Source organism: Lasioglossum baleicum, chromosome 1 (genome assembly GCF_051020765.1).
Source record: "Lasioglossum baleicum chromosome 1, iyLasBale1, whole genome shotgun sequence".
In the NCBI taxonomy this organism is placed as follows: domain Eukaryota; kingdom Metazoa; phylum Arthropoda; class Insecta; order Hymenoptera; family Halictidae; genus Lasioglossum; species Lasioglossum baleicum.
This window is the reverse complement of record NC_134929.1, coordinates 15199152-15212908: the sequence shown is the minus strand read 5'-3', so window position 1 is coordinate 15212908 and position 13757 is coordinate 15199152. Positions and strand designations below refer to the sequence as shown.

Sequence of the window (13757 nt, the reverse complement as noted above, 5' to 3'; positions counted from 1 at the left end):
TGTAGATTGTAGATCTTCATGCTTTTATAGCATATGAAAATTTCTAAAGTACAAGACAGTGTACAGTGACTTGAATTAATATTCGGACGCTCTAAAAAAGACGATAACATCTTTTATATTGTACTATAATGTTTGAACTTTTTTGGGAAGCTACAGCAATTAGTTTACTACAGGATGTGAAAAGAAATTTTTTCAAAAAATTTTCAAAAAATTTTACAACTGAAACTTTCGTGCAAATCGGTGGACGTTGCAATGAGCTACAAACGTTTAAAGATGGTAAAAATTGCAGATTTTCACGATTCTCGGCCTACATCTAAGAATTCTTACATCTTTCAATGCCTGTCGTTTCTGCATTTTTTAAATTTTCAATATAGACCCACATAAAAAAGTTGAGAAATGCAACTTTTAGTATTTTGTCTAAAATTCCGATCAATTACTATTTTCCCAAAAAATTTGTTTACATCCTGTAGTAAACTAATTGCTCTAGCTTCCCAAAAAAGTTCAAATCGTATAGTACAATATTAAAAAAGTTATCGCCTCTTTTAGAACGTCAGAATATTAATTCGAGTAACTGTATACATTAGTAAAAATTGTTGGAGCGGACGGTATTTACTATATGTAGACCATTATACTTATATGTATACATATGTAGATGTATATGTAGACCCGTCATACGTATAGGATATGCATAGGACGCAGTATTCCAAGATAGCGGAGTAACTGGTGCTCACGACTGACGTCACTAGATAATTAAAAACGGTGGATAGCAATATAAAAGCGAGATTTACAAGTATATTATCTCGTAAACATTTAGATATACATATAATTTGTATATTTATATGTATTGCAATATTGATATTGCAATATGCTATGTTTACATTAGATTTTGTTACAAGTAATGCACCGTTGTAATAACGTTTTCCAGAATACTTGTGTTATGTAAAAATGGAAAAATAGTACGCAATAGCCTAAATGAATTTTGCTAACACCTGTGTGTCCCCGTTAAAGAGCTTATGAACTTTAAGCACAAGTCCCGCTGATCAATACTTCGTTCCTCTTATTTGTTTTCCGAGCTACATATTCATTTACACCTCTTTAACTGGAATCGGTAGTACAACAGCATTTTTTTTATTTACAGTTTTATGTCGCATCAACTATACGATCTGAACGATATTTTTAAACATAAACATTTAGACAATGTGTTCTAGCTATCTTCAGGTTAAAAACATGAGAACATGTGTGTATACGTAAAACTTATTAACTAAAAAGAGGAAAGAAAATGTTATGAAAATAACATGCAGGGAAATGATGTAAACAAATTTTAACAATATAAATGCAATTTTTATTGTTCCTATATGTATACTTAAAAAACATGAATCTATTTAAAGATTGTTTTGTTATTAGGCTTATATAAAAATTTTGTTGGGCATTATTATTGTGTTAATAGTTGAAATTTGAGAAATCACGCAAATAATAACTAAAATCAGAACTACATAGCCTGAAAAGTTTATGAAGTAGCGAGTATTTTCGTCGAAGCGTGCTCAATATGCGCGTTTTCTTTCGTTTATTTTTTCAAGTATGTTTTCTTATTCGTTACTGCACGTGCTTCGCTGGCAAGGCGAATGAGTCAGAATGTCCACGTGAGCACGAAATACAAATGGTCGGATTTGCAAGCGCACGTTGACGTTGAGATTCTCAGTCGGTTGTTCCGTTTCAAAATTAAACGTTGTTAATTTTAGTTCAAACATTTCTTCACAAAGAATTGTATGAACATTGTGTTAAGCATGTTACAAATATTTGAAAGATATTATATACTACGTAGAGTGGTAATTAAAATTGGAAGAACACGATATGTTAAAGGTATTAATATGGATTTTTGAACATTTTCAAAAAATGCTAGGACATAAAATACGATAGAATTTAGTACGATTTTCGTTTATTTCAAATCTACAAAAGCTACTACCACTGAAAATCAGATTTTATTTGTTATATATTATTATAAACATTAAAGTTTAACTACAATTATTAATCTTTAGTCTTATGCATTGCATAATTATGCAAGTTGTTAAAATATCGCAAGGTAAAATTTCTACCGTGGGTGTACATAGTATTCGTACACCTTTTAATAACTGATAACTTTTTTATAATTGTATCAAACGATCTGATCTTTTATAAGTAATTAGAAGCATTGGTTTGCGAAATGATATGCAAAAAAGATTTTCCAAAAATTATAATTTAACAAGGATACATGCAAAAATAAGAAAAGCATTTATTAAAACATTTTTATTTGGGTACTTAATGAAAATTTAAAATATATGTTTTGTAGATCTATGTTAGTTATACGCATGCTGAAAATTTCATTGAAATCGATTAACATACACACGAGCTACAAGCTGTTAAAAATGGTGAAAATCGTAGTTTTACACGACTTTTGATCAGTTTCTGCTTAAAATCTACAAAATCGTCGTCGTTTGGTACAATTATAAAAAGTTATTCTGTTTTAAAGGACGTACGAATACTTTTTACACCCACTGCATATCGTTGTAAATTTCAGTTTCTTGCTACTTGTAGAGGAACACAGCAAAGTGCATTGTGTTACGTGAACATTTCCAGTACCGGATGTTGCACTTTTCTTTACTGCAAAATTAATACCCTACAAAGTGCTTCACTATACGTAGATTTGCGATCCTTACATTGGCGAAAGGTCGTATGAATAAACTATAAACCAATGTACGACCCCTTTTACAGCCTCGTAATCCATAAAAATTCATGCTTTTGTAAAAGTAAAATATCATGTGAACAATTATTGAAATACGTAGCAAAACATAAATTGTCAGTAACGTTTAAATGAATTATTATACGAGATTACACGTTGCTTATATTTCTGCTGATAATTTTACATCAATTGAAACTTTATTATTAAAAATTGCATTTCATTCGTTAATTTAACATTGCACTGTGGATTTCATTTAGTCTAACGTAGAAATAAAATAAAATTAACTTGTAGTAAAGCATCCTGTGTGGCTTGTCGCCAGGTCAGAATCCATCCGCTGTAACCGCGTTCTGATTGGCCCGTGTTTTTCGTTAATAACTCCAGAACAAAATCGCGGAGAACATTTTCGCGAAGAAGAAGTAATTTCAAATTGCCTCAGGAATTACTTCCTTCGAGAAAATACACAATTTTTGGGGCACTCTGTATAAGCGATGTGTCAAGGAAGTATGGGGCCATATTAAATTCGTTAGTTTATACAATTCACTTAGTTTATATTTTTACAAATCGTCGTAACGATAACATTTAATGACCATAAAATTTAATGACTCATCTGTCCGCTGCAACCGCGCTCTGATTGGCCCGTGTTTTTCGTTAATAACTCCAGAACAAAATCGCGGAGAACATTATCGCGAAGAAGAAGTAATTTCAAATTGCCTCAGGAATTACTTCCTTCGAGAAAATACACAATTTTTGGGGCACTCTGTATAAGCGATGTGTCAAGACGTATGGGGCCATATTAAATTCGTTAGTTTATACAATTCACTTAGTTAGAAGTAATTTCAAATGATCTGAGGAATCATCCGTTTTTCAACGAGATAGAAAACATATTTTGGATACCCTGCGGACAGTGTACGAATAGAACGAGCTAGCCTATTCTATTTAAATCTTAATTCACTTTTAACTTTCCATGCATTATTCATAGAAAAGCAACGGACCATCAAAGTGATTAATTTGCTTCCATTTATAATTGCATTTTCTACGGCCGTGGTTGATATTAAATTGCTCCAGCGTGAATCACTTCGTGAAGTCACGATGGCTGATGTCTGAATTAGACCTGATGCGATATGCAGCGAAGAGAAGTCGCGTCACCAAGAACCAACGGCCTTTAATTACACGAATTTCGTAGGCCTAATTTCGTACGCGCCTCCAATTACTTACTAGCTTCGTTCCGCGCGGCTATTACCGGTTACGTCAGTAACTTCGATTAAATTAACCAAGCCTGCTGAGATGCCACCTAATTAACTCCTATATCTCACTTCCCGCGTCTTCTATTCAAGGAAGTCTTCTTCCCGTGGATTGTGTAATCGAAACATATAAAAACAGCAATTTTTAGTGGTGACTCTGAGTCAGAGTGTTGGGCATTAATCAATTACAATTTTAACCAAGATTGATTGATTAATGTGTACGATTAAAAAGATAAGGTATTCAATCGATTGATGAAGTTAATCGTCAATCGTTGATTAAAGAACGAAAAATCATCGTAAAATCGGAGACTGATTTAATCAATTGTTGAAGTTAATCGCCACACGGTCTATCCATAAATTGTAATCAGGAGAGTGAGAGAGACAGAGCGGAGAGGGAGAATTAACAGAAATATATCTTAACAAAAACTCAGTTTACATTTTTTCCAGTATGTATACAGTTTTTTTTTTATTTTAAGCATTTCAGATCTCAACTGAGATTTATTTCTGCTGCACTGAAGTATATGTATTACAATATATGCATATTCATACACACATAGTTTACATTAAATCAAATTAAATTCGTAGTTTACAGTTTTTTATGAAATTAAAAATGAGAAAACAAGCTTTAATATCAGGTGGGGCAACTAATATTTCTAAACTAAAGGGTAATTGAAGTTTAATTTTACGGAGTTGATGAATTAGCTTAGTTCGCTGTAAATCGAAGAGGCTACATTGCCAAACAATATGATTGATATCCTGACTACTGTGTCCGCAGTCGCATTTCGGGTCACTAATAATTCCTACACGAAATAGAGACGCATTAAGACTATAATGATCGGCTCTGCACCGATTAATAGTTACAATAAGTTCTCGTGAGAGACGTTCGCGTTTAAACCATGGCTTAAGCTTAGACCTTCCGGTATAATAATGGTTGAAAGCATACAGTTTTGATTCCGTATTTCATTTCGAAGTTTCAGCAGTTAATCATTAATCAAGCATCCGATTGACGATTACAATTGAAAAGAATATAACCGTGAACCGCAATTAACGACTAAAGTAGTACTTAAAGTAGAAATTTCAATCGTGGATTAAATTTTTTCCCAACTCTGCTTTGAGTCACCACTCCAGTGCTAAGGGTTCAGTGAGACACCCTGTAGAGGTTCCCGAGAAAATGGTGGTACACTTGCTGGTCAACGGGGGGTGGCTTTTGCGATATAGGTCATTTGCGAGAAATTATTGTCGTCCGTTCACTGTACTTTTACATGCGCGACACGTTTGAAGGAAATCAAATGAGATTGAATAGTTAAACGAACTGGATTGGACGACCTACGCTTCAGCAGGATTCTGTTCGACCGAGACGAATCCAAATTCAATGCGGTGAATCTAATCGAGATGATCACCACTGACCCACTTACGTTTCCTTCCCCTAGCTCGAGATCCTCCTTTACTTCCACCAAGCTTTTAATCTCTTATATTCTCGAGCAGGTTCCGCATCGACAGTAAATCTTGGGTAAGATTCAAATGAAATACACTCGCACGTCCGCGTATCGCGTTGATTACCGCATCTACTAGATGGGCCGGTACAATTACTATTGCTGGAAAAATGTGTTTGATCAAACAAATCAAGCGTCTATCGTTTATAACTGGACAGCAGATTTTATGCATTTACGATAAAAATGGGTAGCTGTTATTTAAAACAGTAAAATCAATAGAAGAATTTACAAATACTGTTGTATTATTTTAAGGAAGAAGATAAGTGGAGAAATTTCGCTCCAGTTTGCTGCAATTCAGCTAGAAAATGTTTAATTCGTACAAACAACTACAGGCTAGATATAACTGGACTGCGGATTTTATGCATTTATGACAAAAATGAGTAGCTGTAACTTAAGACAGTAAAAACATTCGAAGAATTTGAAAATACTTTTGTATAATATTATTTTCTGTCAATTATATTTATTCAGAAAGAAAGTAAATCTCTATTTCATTCCAGTTCGTTGCAATTTAGGTAGGAAATTTTTATTTTGCATAAAGATTCGCAGTCTAACTACATATCAGTTATTTACATATAGCGTGAGCTGCGTGGTTCAAACATCTGTAGCTGTTTTTTTTATTTTTTAAATGCATCCACCTCACAAAGGTCATTAGCAACCACAGGTTTGCACACGAGTGGTCGTTTTTAGTTCTGATTAATTAATTTTGCATGTTTCCGTAACTTTGTTATTCCTACGAGTTGAAAGAAATCTTTTTACAGACATATTTTCAAAGACACTTTTCAAGGTGCTAGACGAGTAGACTCCCTTAAAAAGATCGCTTGCAGCAATGACTGGAGGGACACGGAAATTCTTTTGTAACGAATGTTGTTCTAAGTAGTTGGATTATAATCAATGGATCGACCTTAGACCCCCGGGAGAGGTGGTGTTTTCGTAACACGCGAAATGCCCGGAGGCATACTCTGGCCCCTCTCCAAGGCCGATAACTCTTTTGGCATAAGCAAACCGCGTATCATCCGCTTGAAACCCGACGCGCTTTTCGGAAATTCAATATACTCGCCCCCGTCTCTCAGGCCAACCCTCCTTGTCCTTCTGCTCCTCCGTTCAGAACCCCATAAATCGAGGCGAGGGCCCAACAAAGAAGGCGAGCCATAAGAGCATATTCAAACGATTACGAATCCTTCAGCAACGCCCAAAAACCTTATCCCTTTTTCGGCTCCTTCGTCTCGCTCCTTTAATCCATCTGGTGCTCTCTCTCTCTTGTTGCGCGGTTGCTCCATTTTTTCTTGCCCGCGAGGTAATGTCGAGGCGTCACAGAAGGAATGATTAATGATCTAGAAAAAGCTACGTTGCACGGTAAGTACACGGCACATTGATGGCTTAAGATTACCATTGCCATTCTGTTACGGCGGTCCTTAAATTGAATAACATTCTTACGTGTTTCGTCGTCGAGTCCTATCACTCGATCAGTCATACAAGGAAATAATAAAGAACTATTTGTTTACTATTGTTTACCAGAAAAAGAGGGAGTACAATTATTCTTATACTTCCAGTCAGAGTTGGGCAAAAATTTTTATTTGAATAAAATTTTTGCTCAACTCTGCTTCCAGTTTTGAAAGCTGTTGGAAACCAGTCGACTATACTATGCAAAATATTTCTACCATTTCCGACCTTGCGTGACTTGAAGGACATTATGTCGTATACGAATGAATTCGTTTTGGCACACGCTTTCATATGATAGAAAAAAATGTATAGCAGCACATTTAGTAAACTGAAGGTCACCTTCATGTCTAAAAGAATAATGCAGATAAAAGACATTACAGCCACCATTGTATGTATTGCTTGTTAAAAACAGTATAACTTTTTCCTCTTTTATTTTGTCTGATGTTTACTATTCGCAAGAGAAACGCTGGTGAACACCATGTATACTGTAAATGATATTTAGTAATTGCAACATCACAGATTTTATTTTATAGAACGATCCTCTACTTAGCTAATACGTTTTTGTTATCAAACGAAAAATTTATTATACACGTTAAGTATGAATTTTATTTTTAAGACTAAGGGTGGGGAGTTGTAAGGGTGGGGGTTAGTTTCTTCAACGTAACAATTTTAGATTAGAACTATTTGCACAGCACAACAACTCTCCAAATATTATTTATCATTGCATGCATCTATATGTTTGATACTCTGAAATTACTATGGCTATACGTGAATGTGCATAAGAAAAGCAAACGAATTAGGCGTTGCGATACTGCTAGTCACGCAAAGCACGCCTGCATGTTATTCATGTGTCTAAAGGATAACGAATGGCAATTCACTTTGCAAAAATAAAAACAATAATGAAATTTTAATAAAGACTGACCAACACGGTCATTCTTAATTAATAGACCATGGATTTTGGACACATGTATTCAAAAGATTTAAGGACATCAGTGTCATAAGTTCCAGCTTAGTAAAGATAATTAAAAGCAGTAAGAAGTTTCTGTTTGGCTCCCGTGTCTTGCAATATATGTAATCAATTTTTATTTTGCATAAAGATCCCCAGTCTATTAATTAAATGCCAACAAGTTTCTTAAACCTACAGGTATACACATATATGTAAATACAAACCAACCCATTAATTGATTCGGTTAAATTACATTTCCTTATAATGTTCAATAATAATATTGTCGATTTTTCCGAGAAGTCAAAAATTCCAACAGGTTAATTATGGAAAGCGGAGAGCTCCATACAAAATTTACAGTTAATTTGAATGCCTCGGTTTATACAATACATTCATGAATAATTCAATTCTGAACACCCTGCTAGCAAATTATATCAGGGAATATCCAAAAGAATTAATTAAACCTGTGAACATCGCGGAATTTCTTTCACAAATGTTATTTACAGAGACACGTTGGTGTGTATTGTGAATTTCGATTTAATGGTAATAATTAATTTAATACTATGTTTAATAGAAATTGATAATTTGATTTTGTACGTGTACCAAATGAGCAGTGATGCATACGGAATCAGCTTCGTCGATGTTATCATTCAATCGTATGCATAAAATTACTTAAATAAATGTTCATCGCTTCGATGTGCATAGTACTCTGTTATGACCTTCTGTTCTGCCAGTTTGTACAACCAATTAGTAGTTAATTTTAATAATTTTTCATCACTTTTAAATATTTCATCTACCGTTGCATAGCGGATAGTAAAATCAGCATGTTTCAACCTATTAAAACTACAATACTAAAAAGAGAATTTTATTAAACTCCAGTTTGCTGGAATTGAAGTAGAAAGTTTGTATTTTGCAGAAAAGATCCGCAGCGTACTAGTTATGCAAAACGTATAAATGAAAATATGCTTCACCTAGAATTTAAAAGATTTAGCAAAGTAATCAAAATACTGTGTACACTGTGCACAGTATATGTATACACACGTTGGGAAAAAATGTTATTCAAATAAAAATTTTTCCCAACTCTGTATGCACATATGAACATATCCAAATGAATATAAATTAAACTAGTTTAACATAAAACTTTGTGAATCCAAGGGTTTCCACGAGACCTGACAAGAGTTCTAGAGAGCAAAATAAGTTTTAATTAGTTTAGGAAGGTGATGAAGTCAGCCAAAATGCTAGAAACTCTTACATTACATTAAATAGAAGCATATCCAGAGTCACCAGGTGAGAGAAGGGAGAGGCACAAATTGATGGGAAAAAATTACCCACTCTCTGCCAGTACCTGTACCAGTCACGTGACATTGTGGTATATGCACGAAAGACGGAACGCGTCACGTGACCGGGCCTGGCGGAAGCATGGAGGAATAGCGTTGTAGAAGGGGAAGCTAGAGTAGGGACATAACCCTTTGCACTCCGAATTATTTATCAATTTTGTTGCCAACAACTCCCTACTATTTTAAGTGTTTTATTTGAAATTTACTTCGAAGAACAGTTCCTTGACTACTACTTGTTTTAAACAATTTTCTTCACTAATTATATGAAATACAGCTCCCAAACTTTGTTGTAATTTATACTTGTAAGACTTGTTTTTAAAGGGTTACGCCACCGTAAGGCGGCCGAAATGACATCAATGTTTACGAATTTTTTTCTCCAAAAGTAGGAATGTGACAATTTTTTTATTATGATACATGGTTAGGGCATACATTGAAGGTTATTCTGTAAAAATTTCACAAAAAAATATTAAAAAATGGCCGAGTTATTCGTTTTTTTGCATACATAGCTCCTCCGTCAAAACACGTGTAGACGGTGTCACGGATTGTAATGCCTAGGGTTATCTGAATTTAAAAAACTCATGATTTTCTTGTTCCTAGATAAATTATCTATCGTGTAACATAGGGATTTTAAGAAGAAACTATGTTTGTACAAATGCGAGGAAAATGAAAATGAAAATTCAATTTTTACCCAACAAATCAATATTTAAACGACTGTTATAAACAATTGGGATATCGTATCAAAAAAATCCTATGCTACACGATAGATAATTTATCTAGGAACAAGAAAATCATGAGTTTTTTAATTTCAGATAACCCTAGACATCACAATCCGTGACAACGTCTACACGTGTTTTGACGGAGGAGCTATGCAAGAAAACGGATAACTCGGCCATTTTTTAATATTTTTTTGTGCAGTTTTTACAGAATAACCTTCAATGTATGCCCTAACCGTATATCATAATAAAAAAATTGTCACATTCATACTTTTGGAGAAGAAAATTCGTAAACTTTGATGTCATTTCGGCCGTCTCAGGGTGGCATAGCCCCTTAACTAAAAAATAAGACAATTAAATAAGTAAAGGGAGAACCAAATACATATGTATAAAAAAACCCGCTTGATTTACATTTTTCTTTCTCTGATGTTGAGTCACACTCGACAAAGGAGTGCAAGGGTTAAATATGTTGGTATCTAATCGATCACTACACGTTTAAGTATTGTATGAGGTGTTACATCAATTTCACATATCCATTAAAATGAAAAAAATCATATACAGGGTGTCTAAAAATTCCCATCATCCGGAAATGGGAGGTTCCTGAGGTCATTTGAAGCAACGTTCTCGTTTGCAAAAATGGCGTCAGTGGCTTAGTTAAGGACTTATTAATGAAAAACCACGGACCAATCAGAGCGCGACCTAGACGCGTGTTCGCACAGTATGCCCGGCGCGCCAACTGTCAACTGGTCGACTGTGCCAACACGCGTCTAGGTCGCGCTCTGATTGGTTCGCGTTTTTCGTTAATAACTCCTTAACAAAGCCGCGGACGCCATTTTCGCAAAGGAAAATGTTGCTTCAAATGATCCTATGAACCTCTCATTTCTGGATGTTGAAGGAATTTTGAGACATCCTATAGAATCGAATTATTCTAGGCCGTTTAATTTTCGAGTTAAAATAGCTCCGAGTGCAAAGGGTTAACAATATAAGCAGCTAAACTTTTATTCGAATAATGCCCAACTCTGGCTCAGCGCTCGATTCGCGGAGTGTTGGTTATGTTGTGCGCGTTCCGCGGTTCCTTCTCGATCGGTGAAGGCGGCCGCTAGAGAAGAAAAAGAAGAAGAAGAGGAAGAATACGAAGAAGGAGAAGATGAAGAAGAAGGTGGTTCGCGCGCCGGTGTCTAGATGAAGACGGCGCGCGACTTATTGTTAGTCGCGGGACGATACGGAGGTAGATTGGCACGACGCTTGCGTGGTCGCGGTGACGTCACATCGATCGATCCGTCGGCAGCGGTTTCCCTGGTGCAATCTGCCGGCGACGTCACGCAACCTGCCAGGGCGGCTTAAGGCGCCACCAAGGGAGGATCTTGCGCGAAAGGTGGACGGAGGGCGCGGAGGGTTGTTCTCGGGGGTCGGTTTGACGGGATACCCGTCCGTCCGTGCCGTGCCGCGTAGTGCCGAGGGTGGGGAACCATCGTCGAGAACGAACGGAACGTACGTTCGCACACGAACCGCCGGAGAAGTCGTGGGTTCGCGATAGTTCTCCGGGGACAGAGGAACCAGCTGCTCTCTCTTCGGCTACCCCGGGCTCGATCTCTTTCTCTCTCGCTCTCTCTCTCTTACTCTCCCAGCTAGTTCTGTGTCGTTCAGTCTCGGCTCGAGTTTAGTTTTTAGTGCGTTCCGACGACTACTGGCATTGTGATGCTTCGCGAGAACCCCGGCCGCGTGAGGTGTGTACGCGTTAGGAACATCGACGAGTGACTGCCCCGAGGACCAAGGGAGCTACAAGGGCGAACGCACGTTCACGGTAATCATTCGCTTCATTTCATTACATCCCTGCACCCCTGTCAACCTCGCGGCTTCCTTCTTCCGGTAGACCGACTGCATCGGTACCGGACATGTCAAGGTTAACAGGTTTTTCGGGATGATCAGTTTTGCCTAACCCCGCCGACAAGTTCCGTTGATAGCCCCGGTCCTCCAGCCACGATGAGGAACAAGCACCGTTCAGCCTCCGTGAAGTGATACCGTAGACTCTCGTGGAAACTTTGAAATTGAGAAAACAATGGCGTGGGAAGTAGCTGGAGGGCAGTATTCCGGTGAATAGGTCCTTGGACATGTCAATGAATAGATTTTGAATAGCAGAAAATGTTTGGAGATTTTGTACGTGGGTTGCTTGGCAGCTGACGTGCTCTTATAGAGTAACAGGCACGAATGCTAGCGGGACCTACTAGCCTCTATGTAGAGACCGATTCTTTGCGCTTTGTAGACGTACATAAGTGGGTACATATCGTCTTGTGACTTATCGTTCAGTTGCTTCGAGTGTCATCGCTCTCGACAATTTCTTGCTGTTGCTCTTCCGGCGACAATTGCATCTCCTCGTGCGAGTCCTCTGTCATTTAGACCCATGAAAACAAACCGGTGTCGCACGAAGTAAAGAGCATCAACTGTTTCCCGGCTGTTTCGGATGAAAAATATCGAAAAACTAAGAAAATAAGACAGAGGACATTAGTTTCCTCGCTGAATAAAAAGGTACACGCAGATGTATACAGCTGCTACTTTCTCCACTTCTTTCCTAACTTCACTTTCTTCTTGCTGCATGCGAAGTGCAGGCTCGTGTTCTTACTTTTGATGCATCTCTGCGAAATATACGAAATGTCTCGTATTTCCTAAAAATCATTTTTTGGCTTCACTATTAACCCGTTGCTTTGTTGTGTCGAGTTAGAGTCGTGATGGAGCTTTCGAACAGTTTACTGTATAAAAATAACAAGATAGCCATTTTTTAAATAATTTATACCCGCAGCAAGAAATCTCTTAGATAGTTCATCGCGGACGCGTTTTTACAATGTCAATAATCGCAAATTAAACATATTAGAACCGTTAAGCAATTTCCACTAGACGGAAATAAAATTCTATTTCGTTGTTGTCCATATATTTATGTAGCCATTAGAGAATATATTCACATGCAATAAACATCAATTGTCTCCTTCTTCTAATAGATTATAAATAGGCAGCGGATTTTATGCATCTATGATAAAAATGAGTGAAACATTATTTTTGAAGAATTAAAATTATAAGAAATACATTGTTGCATAAACATTTTATTTTGCATAAAGATCCTCTATCTAATTATGAACAGCAAAGAAGTTATATAATAATAATATAAACACACTAACACATTAACTGTTCTTATGATGACAATTAATCAAATATTAAAAACTGGTGTAATGCAGAATTAATGTGAAAGTGGTGTGAGTCTTTATTAAATACATTATAACATAATCTTAGCGATGGCTTGCTCAAGACAAACGTAACATCCTTTACTATTATTGTGCTCTACAGGGTGTCCCAAAAATGTTATACTTGAAAGGGGCGATTCCTGAGGTCATTCGAAGTAACTTTTTTCTTTACAAAATGTTCTCCGCGGTTTTGTTAAGGAGTTATTAACGAAAAATACGGACCAATCAGAGAGCGGCTACTGCAGACCGACACACTGGTGTAGCCACGCTCTGATTGGTCCATGTTTTTCGTTGATAACTCCTTAGCAAAACCGTGGAGAACATTTTCGTAAAGGAAAAGGTTGTTTCAAATCACCTTAGGAACCCTTCTCAAGGAAATGCAACATTTTTGAGACATTTTTGGGAAAAATTCCCCAACATTTTTGGGAATTATCTAATTCTCCATTGTCCAATAATGTTGACTCGCACCATTGTTGCATTAAACAGCTGAAAGCTGCGTAAATGTATTCGAATCGATTTCTAATGCATTGAAATTCACTGAAAAAGTGAATTCGAGATTACAAGTGTTTTCACGGTAAAATTCAATGATCAACGGGAACGTAAAGCTGTCGGGAGCGATTAAAAGTCACAATGAGATCGGG

At 36.6% G+C, this 13757-nt stretch overlaps 1 protein-coding gene across 11 annotated transcripts in view; it reads left to right on the top strand.

Moving 5' to 3' along the window:
* Positions 1-13757, top strand: part of Sick (sickie) — a 375431-nt gene that overhangs the window by 243726 nt on the left and 117948 nt on the right. The gene's annotated exons all lie outside the window — the stretch shown is intronic.